The 12,943-nt window shown below is 40.5% G+C and overlaps 1 protein-coding gene across 3 annotated transcripts in view; it reads left to right on the top strand.

Annotated features, from left to right (window-relative positions):
- LOC121958114 (glutamate receptor ionotropic, kainate 5-like) overlaps positions 1 to 12,943 on the top strand; it is a 231,366-nt gene that overhangs the window by 106,212 nt on the left and 112,211 nt on the right. Inside the window, exon 1 of one of the 3 annotated variants that reach the window (XM_088090288.1) lies at positions 4,965 to 5,189. The exons of the other annotated variants lie outside the window; for them this stretch is intronic. The gene's annotated coding sequence lies outside the window, so the exon portion shown is untranslated. Of the gene's footprint in view, positions 1 to 4,964; positions 5,190 to 12,943 lie in introns of those variants that run through there. 3 annotated transcript variants of the gene reach the window in all.

Here is a 12,943-nt window from a genome sequence, read left to right as displayed (position 1 = left end):
CTTCCCCTCTCTCCTTCATCCTCTGTGATCCCTCCATCTGTCCTTTGTATTTCCATCCTCCCTCTGCTCTGTGCCAGCGGTCAGACCAGCTGAGCCCTCATCTATCCGCTGATCCTCCCCGCCGCGGAGAAGTCTCGTAGGGCTGCGACACAAACAGAGCTCCACCAGCAGGAAGTCATATCCCAAAATCTTATTCACATAACCTCCTTATGTCTCTCTCTCTCCTTCTCTCCCTCTCTTCTTCTGCTGATGCTGCTCAGTGTAAAGCTCACAGCTTCACAAAGTCCTTGTTGAACATCGACATCTGCTGATGTTGGTAACAGATTGCCTTGTTTTCTTTAAATTAAAGCTTGAAGACTTCACAGGGCTGAGTCTACAGCAGGTAGATTTTACTGGGGTTAAATTCAAAGGTAGAATTTACCTTTTGCTAAACACAAACCCCCTTTGAGGCTTTAAAACACACACCATATGCAGTTTACAATATTTCCTCATACACTGCCTGTACAAGGAAGTAATATGCCGTCTGCCTCACTGCTCTTTGTAAAAGGTACGGTCCCAGAACGGGGGGGGGGCGTTGTCTTGACTTTTAGTTGGCAATGGAGGTTGTAATAGTGCCAAATTGAGGTTTATGTGAATGGGACAGCCAGCAGGATAGGATCATGGACATGACAGGTGTGACATGTTGACAGTGTGTCACACAAGCGACTTGCAGGAGGTTTAAAAAGTAGCTAACTGCAGTTAGCAGCTGACTCAAACAAGAAGAAAATTTGTCGTAATTGTCTGCAAATTGGCTAAAATAACTGGTGTTGCTGGTTGCTGGTGTTGTACATTTCTAACCAACTTTGGATCATATTCGTGCTGGAACATGTACAGTCGCGTATGGAACTTTTATGGTGATTTTTCACTGTAGAAAGTGCCACTATACTCTGTCACAGCCAGTCCCTGTTTGCAAGTGCATTACTGCATGTAGCTACATGCTACATGCAGTAAGCTACAACATCAGGGTAACATGTAATCTTTGTTTTCTGTGTCGTTAATTTCTCCCCAGTTTGGATCATTTTCCTCCTTGAATATGTCTGGTTGTGTTTAGAAGCATATATTTGTGATTTTTAACAGAAAACAGTGCTTCTTTATACCGTCATTCCTCGGCTGTATGTAAACTGCTGCATACTATACGCTAACATAAGGGAAACATCTAATCTTGGTTGCTGGTATTGTTAATTTTGGCCTATGAAGCTCATTCAAAGGTGCTGTGTGTAACTCTGAAGATAGATAGGCGATTATTGAGTCTGATTAGCAGATACCAGTGCTTTGGGTCAGTGTCTGTCCAGACCACCAACCCAAAGGGTCAATATTTGAGGACCTGGGAATAAATCTCAACAATTAAATATCTTTCTTCAGAGTTACATTCATGATTTTCAACAGCAAAGATTAAAAATGTTTCAAGAGTTTTTGATAAATTAAGTTGAGACCGACAAAGTAGATTTTGTAAATATAAGGAGGTGAAAAGACAGTGAAAGGGAATGACCATGAAGTGATGGCAGAATAAGAGACAGATAACAGGAAGAAAGAATATAGGGAGGGTAAAAAGGAGAGAAGGAGGAGAAAAGAGGAGCCGACTCTGCTCCCCCTGCTGTGTCTGCGTCTGTCTCTGTGTTCAGGTTTCAGACCTTCCTGTAATCCAGCTTAATGTCTGCCACGCTGTCACTGCACCTGTAATCTGCTTCCTGCGCTCCTGTAATCTCGCTGTAACTCCGCTTATCTTCTGCTTCACACGCAGCGAAATCTCACCACTGAAGCGCTCGCTTCACTCACAAGTGAAAAGGAAAGCAACGCCATTCTTTGCGTTGTCTATCTCCAAATCCAAATGTCTTTCATTGATGTCCCCCATATTTCTCTGCAGCTTCTCTCTCTGCTTCATTTTCTATCTTTTCTCTTTTGCAGTATTGTTCCAGGGTCGATGTTTAATATCCTACCCTTTATTTCACAGCTCATAAATGTTCAACCAAGAATGTAGGCGTCTTCTACCTGTTTTTCTGGGTATTAAAGAAACTAAGTGAAATATAATCAGCCAAGAATTTGTCTTGGTTTACCACATCCAAACTGAATGCGATGGGAGCGAGTGATGGCGACAAAATGAGATCAGTTTTCTTTTTAAAAGCATCCCAACTGTCCTAAGATGAACTTTTGCTGGACACCCTGTTTCTTTGTTTTTCTTTCACTTGCGTTGAAACTACAGCAATGGAAGGGGTACAGCTGATTTGTGAGGTTGAAATGAGGATTTCAGCAACAGAGCTTAAAGTTTCATTAATAACAACCCGCAAGTTGACATGAGTTCTTTTACCAGGAGGAATCCCTTGTCGGTATGTTATGTGATGAGCAGGTCAAATCTCAAACCATGGTGCTTAGAAGATAACAAAGTCGAAAAGTGACAAAGCAGCACTTCCAGAAAGTTATAAAGCTAAAAAAATAATCAGAAACATGACATGTAATAGTCCACCTTCCACCTTCTGTCATTCTCTCCATCACTTCCTCCCTCTTAAACACATGCACTCCTACCTTGAAAAGTGCTGCAGTGCCACTTATTTCTGTCCTCAACCTGTATTTTGTGCTCTGATTTGTTGTTGCTTGCTAACAAAGTACCTTCCACATCATTATTATGGTGTCTGGGGAGCGTCTTTTAACAGTACACATAGCATTCGAGAACCAAGCCAACAGCAATTTGCCTCCAATCTGAATTTTTTATCCGAAAAACATTTGGCAAGTGGAAAATCAGGACTTAACTTGTGTAGTGTAAACTGGACTTTACATGACGTAACAGAAATGCAAATTTAATGTACTTAGTTCAGACAGAGTGTCTGCTGTTATGTAATGTGACGCGATACTTGGATACTTGCTTTTAGGACACATGTGAGACCTACATATTTTCAGGGCAATGAATATGTCAGACTTCAGCAGATTTTCTCAGAAAAAGAAGGTAATTATACAACAGACACCCTGGCCAGAAATCGTAATAATCAGAATTTAAATATTGATGTGGTTGAATGTATAATATTGACATTGTTGTCCAGTGATATGGTTAAGGATTGAGGATGTGCCAATTCAAGATTGAGATTCGAGACTGTAAAATACACTAAAATACACAAGATTTCTTTTGTAAAACAGGTTTGTTTGACGCAGACTGACATCACCATCCTTTGTCTCTGCTGTTACCAGGTCAATATGCCAGGGACACAAAACAAATGCTGCTTTAGTTTGTTTAAATCCATTCAGACTCAGTCACTTCATCCAGAAATGTGTGTTTTTTCGTGTTTTTTTTTCCATCTGCCTCTGTGCTTCGTCTTATCTTTCTCTGGCTTTCTTCCACTCAATCTAACGAGTCTCCTTCACGTCCCCCACAAATCTCTCTCCTTCTACCTCTCTCCTTCATGAACTCCCAACCTCTTTATTTTGATGAATCTGCCTTTCATTACCCGCTGGGACGCCTCCGCCCTCCCTCACCCCCCGCGCCTCTTCCTCCAACATATTGAGGAGCTGGTACACAAGTCTCCTGTGTATAGAGCCAACAGAAAAGATTACACAGTGTCAGGAGAGACATGCACAGAAAGGAAGAAAGACAAGGAGCAGAGAGGTAATTTATGCATTCTTTCTGTCAAAGAGTTCGTGTCTGTTTGTCGATCTACCAAAAGAAGGAGAGAAGAAGGGGGAGGCTGTTTCTACAAGATTTTATTTTAAAAAAAAAGTGAGTGATACAAGAATGGTGTTTATGTGTTTTATTGAGCGAGAAATACAGTAGAAACGAGCACAACTGGGTCAGGTCAATGAAAGGTTTCAAGGCAATGAAATACGATTCATGCAAAATGAAAATGAACCCCAACAGGGTGATGCAGGACCCTCCTTATGATATTTATTTATTTATTTGTTTATTTATTTTTAGGCATTACTGAGCACTAAGGTGTTTCTTCCTAGTTTTGGTTTGCCTGGACCCTTTGTGTAATGCATTTATAACCCCAGCCCCTCAATGCACAATCAAGCTATATACATCTTTTTTTTTAGGACTATCAGAATATTTCGGCTGCAGTGATGCCACTTGAATGTACAAGTAGTATGAGACCATAAAGACAAAAGAAAAAACAAAATGAAATTTTACAGATGTTTAGTGTTAAATCACACAAACGTATTGTGTACAAGCTTTTTTACTGTATAAAACCTCCCAAGTGTTGGGAATCAGAAAGTAAAGAAATTAACATTGTAACTATTATTGTTAATAAAATGGACACACTTTACCAAAAAAGTCCAATTGCTTTTTTGCAGTTTTTTTGCATATCCCATTATCTGTGCCATTATGTAAAGCAGCTCCTCTCTGTGCTGCTGCAGAGGGCCACATCACACACCTAACACTTCAGAGAGGGCCCTGACTCTCCTGCCTGCTCTGCCTGCAGTCAACACAGGGTTAACATCTATATGAGACCCTGCTGCCTTTTACACTGTCTCCTGATTTACCCTTGTCTCATTATTATTATTATTCATTATTATTATTATTATTATTATTATTATTATTATTATTATTAGTAGTAGTAGTAGTAGTATTATTAGTATTATTAGTATTATTATTAGTAGTAGTATTATTATTATTATTATCATAATAATAATAATAATAATAATAATAATGATAATAATTTTATTTTATTTATTTATTTTTATTTATTTATTTATTTATTATTTTTATTTTTATTTTTATTGATTTATTTATTTTTCGGGGCGACCAGCGTTTAATGCATGAGGCGCTGCCAATAACACAGAGCGATAGATACAGCAGTATTGGGCCAATCACAGTGCAGTTTACTCCGGATGATGACGTACCGGTACACGTAGGCGGATACAAAGCGTTGGGTCGTCTCCCGATTGGTGGACAACACCAAAACAATTCTCTGATTGGTCAAAATGCTCTCCAAGGGAACTATGGGAAACCAATATGGCGTTTAGCATCGACGCTAATGGACTTTTATCATCGAAATATCCTACAAATGCGGACGGAAGACACCCAATATCGGATCTATCATTATGGATTTATTGAACAACGTCCGCTGAAAACACACGGACCCCCAGGCTGGATCCTGAGGCTCCTGACAGACGCTCCGGAGACGTCCGTCCGCCCGGCACAGCGGCAGCTCTCACCGGCGACAAAAGTAAGACGATCCGAAGGTCTCAGTTATTAAAACTTTTAAGATGATACCAAGGATGCTCGTGTACGACCATCCCGACTGTTTCAGACTCCGGCCATGGTTAACCCTTTGAAACCCGAGCGAGTGGATTTCTTGTCGTGCAAAACTGGGGATGATCATCTTAAAACAGCCCAAAAGTTAGCAAGAAAAAATTAAAAAGAAGAAAAGCGAACAAAAAACAAACAAGGAAATTCCACTGCAAAAAGAGCTTAATACTGAAAAAAAGAAAAATTTACTTTTTTGTAGCGTAATGTAATTCGAATATTTTCAGCATTTTTTTTTCGCCATTTTTTTTAATCTAAAACAATTTTCCTGTCGAAATTCCAATTTTTTGCAATGTGTGTCTCCAATTTCCTCAGGTTAAATAGCTGGTGAAAAGAATCTGGTTGCAGCACAAGAAAAATCATTTCGAAAAACTATATATGACAAAACTTCATCCAACACAAGAAAAAAAATAATGAATGACTGTTTTGGTTTGTGCGGCTTGTGGCTCCTGCATCGTGTGTGTGTGTGTGTGTTTGTGTGTTTTACATAAAATCATCATCATTTCATCACTTGTATGTTTGTTATAGACGAGTAACCAAGGGAACCGGTCTCTGAATCCCAGGCTGAGTCTGCGTCGTTAAGGGCCCCTGGGGGACGGTCCGCTTGGTCATTATGGCTTTTTGAGTGTCGCAGCGCGGCCCCACGTTGTACCCATAATCCCTTTAATGACCCTCCTCTCAGGTATTACTGCTCGGCACGATGAGGCAAACAACATCAGAGAGATCGATGCTTCTTAATGTTTCATCTCATGATGGCGGGAAATGGAGTGGGCGAGCGAGGAGACTGTATTTCATATTAGGACCATTTATCGCAACATACGTTTTGTTGTTGTCTTTTCTGTTGCTATGGCAACGTGGATGAAAATCTTACCATGCAGCTGTGTGGATTAGAGTGACGGAGAGATGCAGATAGGCAGAGGAGGAAAAGATGGAGGGATGTAAAAAACAGAAAGAGATGGATAGAAAATGTGTATTTGGCGGATTTTTATATTCAATACAGAATTTAGGCCTCTGCAAAAGTCTCATTATGAGCTGAAACTGTGTGTGTGTGTGTGTGTGTGTGTGTGTGCAGGCTAAATGATGTGTGTGTAGGGGTGATTAATAAGAGAGTTGGCATTTAGCAGTGTGATATCTGACTGGTTTGGATAATTACACCAGGAGAGAGAGCAGAAGCCGGGACTTTATCAGCACGCGTGGGAGTCTGAGCATTCTGGGCTTTTTTCCCCTCTCTTTTTTTATTTTTTTTAAATTTTTTTAGCCTCTCCACTTAAACGTTCGCCAATTCACCTCTGTAATTTTTTATTCCAAAGTTATTAAAGTCGGAGCCGCAGCGAGGGAAGATTAGCGGCAGCAGCAGAGGGGAGGGCTGCAGAGGAAGCTCTAACGCTGTGAAGTGTTTTTAGGTTCATTATCATCAAAAACACTTGGAAAGTTGATTCGGAGGAGAGATGCGGTGATGAGAACAATGTGATGTACAGCAGGATGTTGTGAAAATGGGAGAAAACACGACAGATTTTTAAAACCAAGATTAAAAAAAACAGCTACGGAAAGTGTTTGTTCCCAAACCTCAGTGAATTGTAAAAATGGGTGAAACTTAAACCCTTCTCTCTCTCTCTGCTCAGTCTTAGACCTGAGCACAGGAAACAACAGTCCGCTGAACCGTCAGCCATCTCTGCAACTCAGACAGCAAACAGGCAGCTGTTAGTTTCAGCTCAATCCAGCACCCAAAAAAAACATCTCAAAGAAACTTTAACATTTTTCATTTGGTTGTTTTTTGACTTAGGTGAGGTGTTTTTGGACCACATTTTGAGGAGAACAGCCCCACTGAAAACAGAAAAGTCTGTCCTTTTTAAAGACATGCATGTTCATATGATAACATTGTGAAAAAGATCCTCGTGTACACGGATCTGCAAAAACTACAATAAAGTGAGCAACTTGGCAAAAAATGCCCAACAAATTGGAAGACAATAGTAAAAGTGGACAAGAAAATTCCCATAAAATCAGTTTTTAAAGGTAAAGATTATTAGAAATTGTCCAAAGAAATATGGAAAATATCCAGAAAACTTTATTAATCATAATAATAATAATAATATAGTGAAATATATGAAATACTTTCTATTTTTAGCAGTTTTTTGAGGTAATTTTCTTGTAATTTTTCTTGCATTTTTTTGCTTTGTTTTACTAGTCTTTTTATGCTAATTTTTGGTCCATATCTTGTTGATTTGCTTGTCGCCTTCCTCCCGCGTTTTTGAAAGAGATTAAACCTATTTGTTCGGGTTTTACAGGGTTAATTTGCAGTGTGCTGAGCTCTCAGTGCCACTGAAAGTGATGCACAGTAGCTGCAGTAATATGATTCCTAATTCTTTACTTAAGTAAGAGAATTCATAGTTTGACTGTGAGTCGCTGGTTTGCAGCGGTGGCAGCTCCGCAGAGACGCTAACATCTGCTATCCTCAGTGGAGTTTAAAGTTCAGACACAGTTCAGCAACAGAAAAACTGACTTCCTCAACAGCCACATTAAGAATTTCTTCTTTTTGTGACTGTGGGGTTTATTCATTACAGGTTAATTAAAGGGTTATTCTGCGGCTGTAAGCAGATAAGCGTCTGCATTACCAGCTGACTGGGAGCGAGCGGCAATAAACGGAGAACAGCAATCATTGCGTTCCCGTCAGAGCTTCTGGAGACAATTTACTCGCTGCAGTGCAGTCTGGGAAAATGGCAGCCCTTCTCTTCGCTGACACATGTGATTAACGGCGGATGTCTTCCGATTGACACGTCTGTTTTTGCTGCCTCTGTCCCGTCTCCGAGCATTAACGTTTGCACCGCCACTTTTGGCTGACGAGTCCTCCACCTCTCTGCTTCTCCTTCTCACTGCAAATGCGCTGACAGCTCGGGGAATTATCACTCCTCTGCTCATAATGACTGTAACCTTTACTGTATGCTGCATACACACAGCTGTTTTTATATATTTATATACTATTTTTTTTTCCCACCGCAATTGTCAGAAAGTAACTCAGGATGGAAAATTACTGCTAACAACTTGCTGACAGACGGAAGTCAGTAACAACTGAAAGTGCTCCACAATAGGCAGGTTGTTTTCTGAGCGAACAGAGAGGGAAATTTACATTCAGAGCAATTAATGTCAATGGAAAGACACAAATTGACGTGGAAATTGAAGGCAGTAAGGAAGAGACATTCACACTTCTCTTGAAGTGGAATGGTGTACGTGACAGGAGGACAAAGGAAGGAACGAGGACGAGAATAAACAACAGCTGTTCGCGGTAGATCCGCCACACGTATGCCGCTGTAGCTACTGTAATCAGCAGAGATGTCACGGCCAACACGCAAATGTGCAAGGTGAAACAAGGTGAAACGAGCTGAAACAAGGTGAAACAAGGTGAAACAAGGTGAAACAAGCTGAAACAAGGTGAAACAAGCTGAAACGAGGTGAAACAAGGTGAAAATGTGCGTTATGTTAAAGCTCAGTATATCTTTAAAACTTCATTAGATCTAAATTCTGATGCTCAAAAAATATATGCAGCAAAAGTTAAAGACACATGTACATTTGTTTGCACTGTGATCTGTGATCTGTGATCTTTATGTGAAAGTAGGCTGGTTTCTATTAACCCTCAGTTTGTGCAAATTGAAATCGTAAAAATCAAACGTGCTCACTTGCAAGTTGACTTTTTGAGACTGGGTGCTGAATCCTCAGGACAGCAGTCCGATTATAGCCTTTTTGATTGTTTGTTTGTTTGTTGTTTAAAATAAACACTATAATGTGCTGTCCTGATTTTGATTGCAAATTGAAATTGCGAATGTAAAAAAAACCAAATGGAAACACGTCAGTTTTGAAAAAAACTCCCATTTATCACAATAAAAAAGTTTAAATGCCCGCATGAGGTGATATTTCAGGTGATTCCAAAAGGCCATATTTTGCAAATCTGCAATGGAAACACTTTTCTTGCTTTTCTAAATATAAATATATAAAAATGATGAAGCTCCACTGGTTTATCTTCATCAGCCAATGACCTCACAAAGCTCCATTACAGATAAAACCTCATAATTTCAAAATCTTAAAACACAATTGCGAGATGACTGCGTTTCCACTGAGAGAATTTATGCAACTTTTCCTTCGGAGATAACAGTCCAAGAAGCATGGTGATGGATGTTCAAAACATCAGCAGCTTTATTTCTAATGCAAGGCCACGCAGGCGTTGGTTGTTATGCGAGCAGTAATGGAAAGGCGAGCCCTTAATGGCCACATATGAGGGATTTCTGGGAGCTGATAGTCCACGATTTCACAGAGGAATTGTGGATTCAAAACTTCCTGATGATTCACTCAGCTGTCTCAGAGTTACGTGATGCAGTAACAGCTTTTGTAGCTGCTGCTGCATCATGAGGAGCCAGTTCCTACTGACGAGCACAGAGACACAGCATCATGTGAGCTGGAAAAGTGCAAAAAAAGTGTTTCCATTGCAGTTTTGCAAAATATGACTTTTTTAAAAAATCTAATTAATTTTAAAATCTATGAAATACCGCCTCATGGGAGTGGAAAAACCTTTTTGAAATAAATGGAAGTTGTTTTTTTTTCTCATATCAACGTCTTTCCATTAGGTTGTATTTTGTTTTCGCAGTTTCAATTTGTGGAAATCCGCCTAGAGAACGGACAGGAAAACTGTCGCCACCCGATGCATATCAAACCGCCGCCACAGGTGCTTTTGAAATTCAGTGTCAGACGGGCTGTGAGTGAGATCGGGCTGGACGTTAGTGTCCAATAACCTCACGCTGAACGGATTTCGGTCTGCGTGCTAACACAGTTTTTATTGTGACACGACATGTTTGAGTCTACAGCATGAGGACAAATCAAACCCGAAGCTGCGGAAAACTGTTATTTATTAATTTATTTTTTAAAAAATTTGGTCTCCATAAATGGATATAAACTCTAACACGCTTTTCTATTATTATGATTTACATAATTTCCTCCATTAAACGACTATTTCACCAGCAGTGATGAAGTTCAGCAGCTGTCTGCTGCTCTCATCAAACAGGAATAATTCAGAGCCTCAGTGGACAGAAAGACGGTGTGTGTGTGTGTGTGTGTGTGTGTGTGTGTGTGTGTGTGTGTGTGTGTGTGTGTGTGTGTGTGTGTGTGTGTGTGTGTGTGTGTGTGTGTGTACTGTATGAGTGTGTGCTAGAAGGGTTTATATCTGCGGTTTATGTGAGTGAATGAGCGAGACTGAATGAAGAGGTTCAGTTAACTGTACATCTGTGTGTGTGAGTGTGTGTGTGTGTGTGTGTACTGTATGAGTGTGTGCTAGAAGGAGGGGTTTATATCTGCGGTTTATGTGAGTGAATGAGCGAGACTGAATGAAGAGGTTCAGTTAACTGTACATCTGTGTGTGTGTGTGTGTGTGTGTGTTCACCCTCTGTGCCTCCTCTAATTAGCGCTGCCTGTAAATATTTAATGTCCGACAGCGGAGCAGCAGAGGATGCTAACACAACCTGCTAACACGGCGCGATCACAGCGTCACATGGCTCACTCTGCCTGCCGAACCTCCGCTCGATCGCACCCCGCGGCGTCCGACGCCTGCTTCCTTTCCAATGTTTTTTAATTTCTCTGATTTGACGATGACAAGAAACTGTGATAGAGGAGAGAAGAGAGTCAGACTGTGAGCAAAGAGCTCAAATCTGGAAGAAGCGCCAGTGTTACTTAAAAAAAGACTCTTCCCCGTCAGACGCAACACTTTCACGTTATTTATTCATCTTCATCAGAAGTGATGAAAATTAATCACCTCCAGTTCATCACTCAACACTTTTGAACCCCAGAAGCAGCTGATTCTTCACTTGTCATCTTTCATCAACGAAGAAATTCATCTCCCAGTGACACCAGTTACCTGCCGCACTTCCAAACCCACCGTGAAATTTAACGCCGTTTGTCATTGAGTCGATGGACGCGTCACTTCGGTCAGTTTCTTCTCTTTTCAAGTGGCTCTGTTGAAGAGAACAGACGGATCTGACTTTGCTGCCTCTGTGTGCAGAAAGACATCGTCCCCTCCTCCATCGCTCTTCATTTGCTTTTTCTTTCTCCTCCGTGTGTCCAGTGTTTGTGCTCAGGCTCATCCATCCATCTTAATATTCTTCAGCCACGTGAACGAGACAGGGAAGGAAATACAGGAGAGAAGGAGGAAGGTGTTTGTTGTGATCCAGCAGCAGGATTTTAAAGTCTCTCTGGGCTACAATTTCTGTCTTATTATACTACATTTACCCTTTACTCTCCTCGCTGAGCCTCATTTACCTTTGCTGACATTTCACCGTGCCGCTAATGACTTTATTCGAGCAGTTTGGTGCATCCACCATCTTTGTAGTCTCATCAGGAAATCTATAAGTGTGAAAATCTGCCATAAAGAAATGTTGGCGTTGTACGTTTTTGAAAACCACAGACGTGTTACATTTGTACATTTCATACATAATCATATCAACGTTTTCCAAAGATAGAGAATATGAACTGACTTTCTCGTCAGAAGTTGAGGGGACGGCGTTTTCAGCAGTGTTTCAAGGCACCAAAATGATGTTTTTTTTAATATCGACAAATTCTGACATTTTCAGGCCTATTTTGAAGCAACAAGCAAGAGTGTTTTTAGCTGTCACATCCTGGTTTAAGCTGTATTTGAAGAACCGAAATGCTGATGTGTTTTGAGTTACTAACATGTTGTGTTCTAGCGACACATCCCAACATTTTCAGTTGTGTTTTAATGCAACAAAATGCTGTGTTCGTAGTCACACGTGGCATTTTCAGCCCATTTAAGGCAGCAAAACAGGGTTTTTGTAGTTGACAAATCTGAACGTTTTCACTTGCATTTTGTCGCACTAAAATATGTTTGTAACCACACACCCTTGTGTTTTCAACTGTGGCACCAAACAGGTTGATTTAGCTGTCACACCTTGATGTTTTCGGCTGTGGTTTGAAGCACTGGTACGGTGTTTTAGGCGACTCATCCCGCCACTGTCAGCCGCGTTCTGAGGCCCCAAAACAGAGCTTTTCAAGCAACACATGCTGGCACTTTCAGATGCCTTTGAGGCACCGAAATGGGTTGTTTTTAGCAATCTCATCCCTATGTTCTGTGTTGTTTTGTGTTTTCACCACACATCGTGCTGTTTTCAGCCCTGGTTTGAGGCACCAAACTTTTTTGTTTTAGCTGACAATTCCCAAAGTTTTCGGAAACATATTGAAGCACTGAGACATTGTGTTTTTAATGACACATCCTGACATGTTTTGATGCATTTTGAAACAATGTTTTTAAGCTGATTTTGAGCAGCATTTTGAAGCACCAACATGGTGTGTTGTAGCAGTATATCCTGGCGTTTCCAGTCGTGCTTTAAAGAACCAAAACTTTGTGCTTTTAGCTGACACATCCACTGTTTTCAGCTGCACAATGTTTTCCTAACCATGACCAAGTGATTTTTGTGCTTGAATATAACCACACTTGAACCACACTTGTTAACCATAGCGCTTTTGAAACCTAAAGTTTAAACGTCTTCACTACACAATAATGTAGAAATGTTAAATATCTTTGCCGAAACAATGTCAACATTTATTCTGGGAATTGGGTTGTTTTATCACAAACATTCATTTAAAAAGTTCTTACCTATTTGACAGAAAACATGAAAAACACCT

The sequence above is a fragment of the Plectropomus leopardus genome, chromosome 17 (genome assembly GCF_026936395.1).
Source record: "Plectropomus leopardus strain MGB_pleo_1.0 chromosome 17, ASM2693639v1, whole genome shotgun sequence".
NCBI lineage: Eukaryota > Metazoa > Chordata > Actinopteri > Perciformes > Serranidae > Plectropomus > Plectropomus leopardus.
The sequence above is the reverse complement of the archived record's forward strand: the minus strand, read 5'-3'. Positions and strand labels throughout refer to the sequence as shown.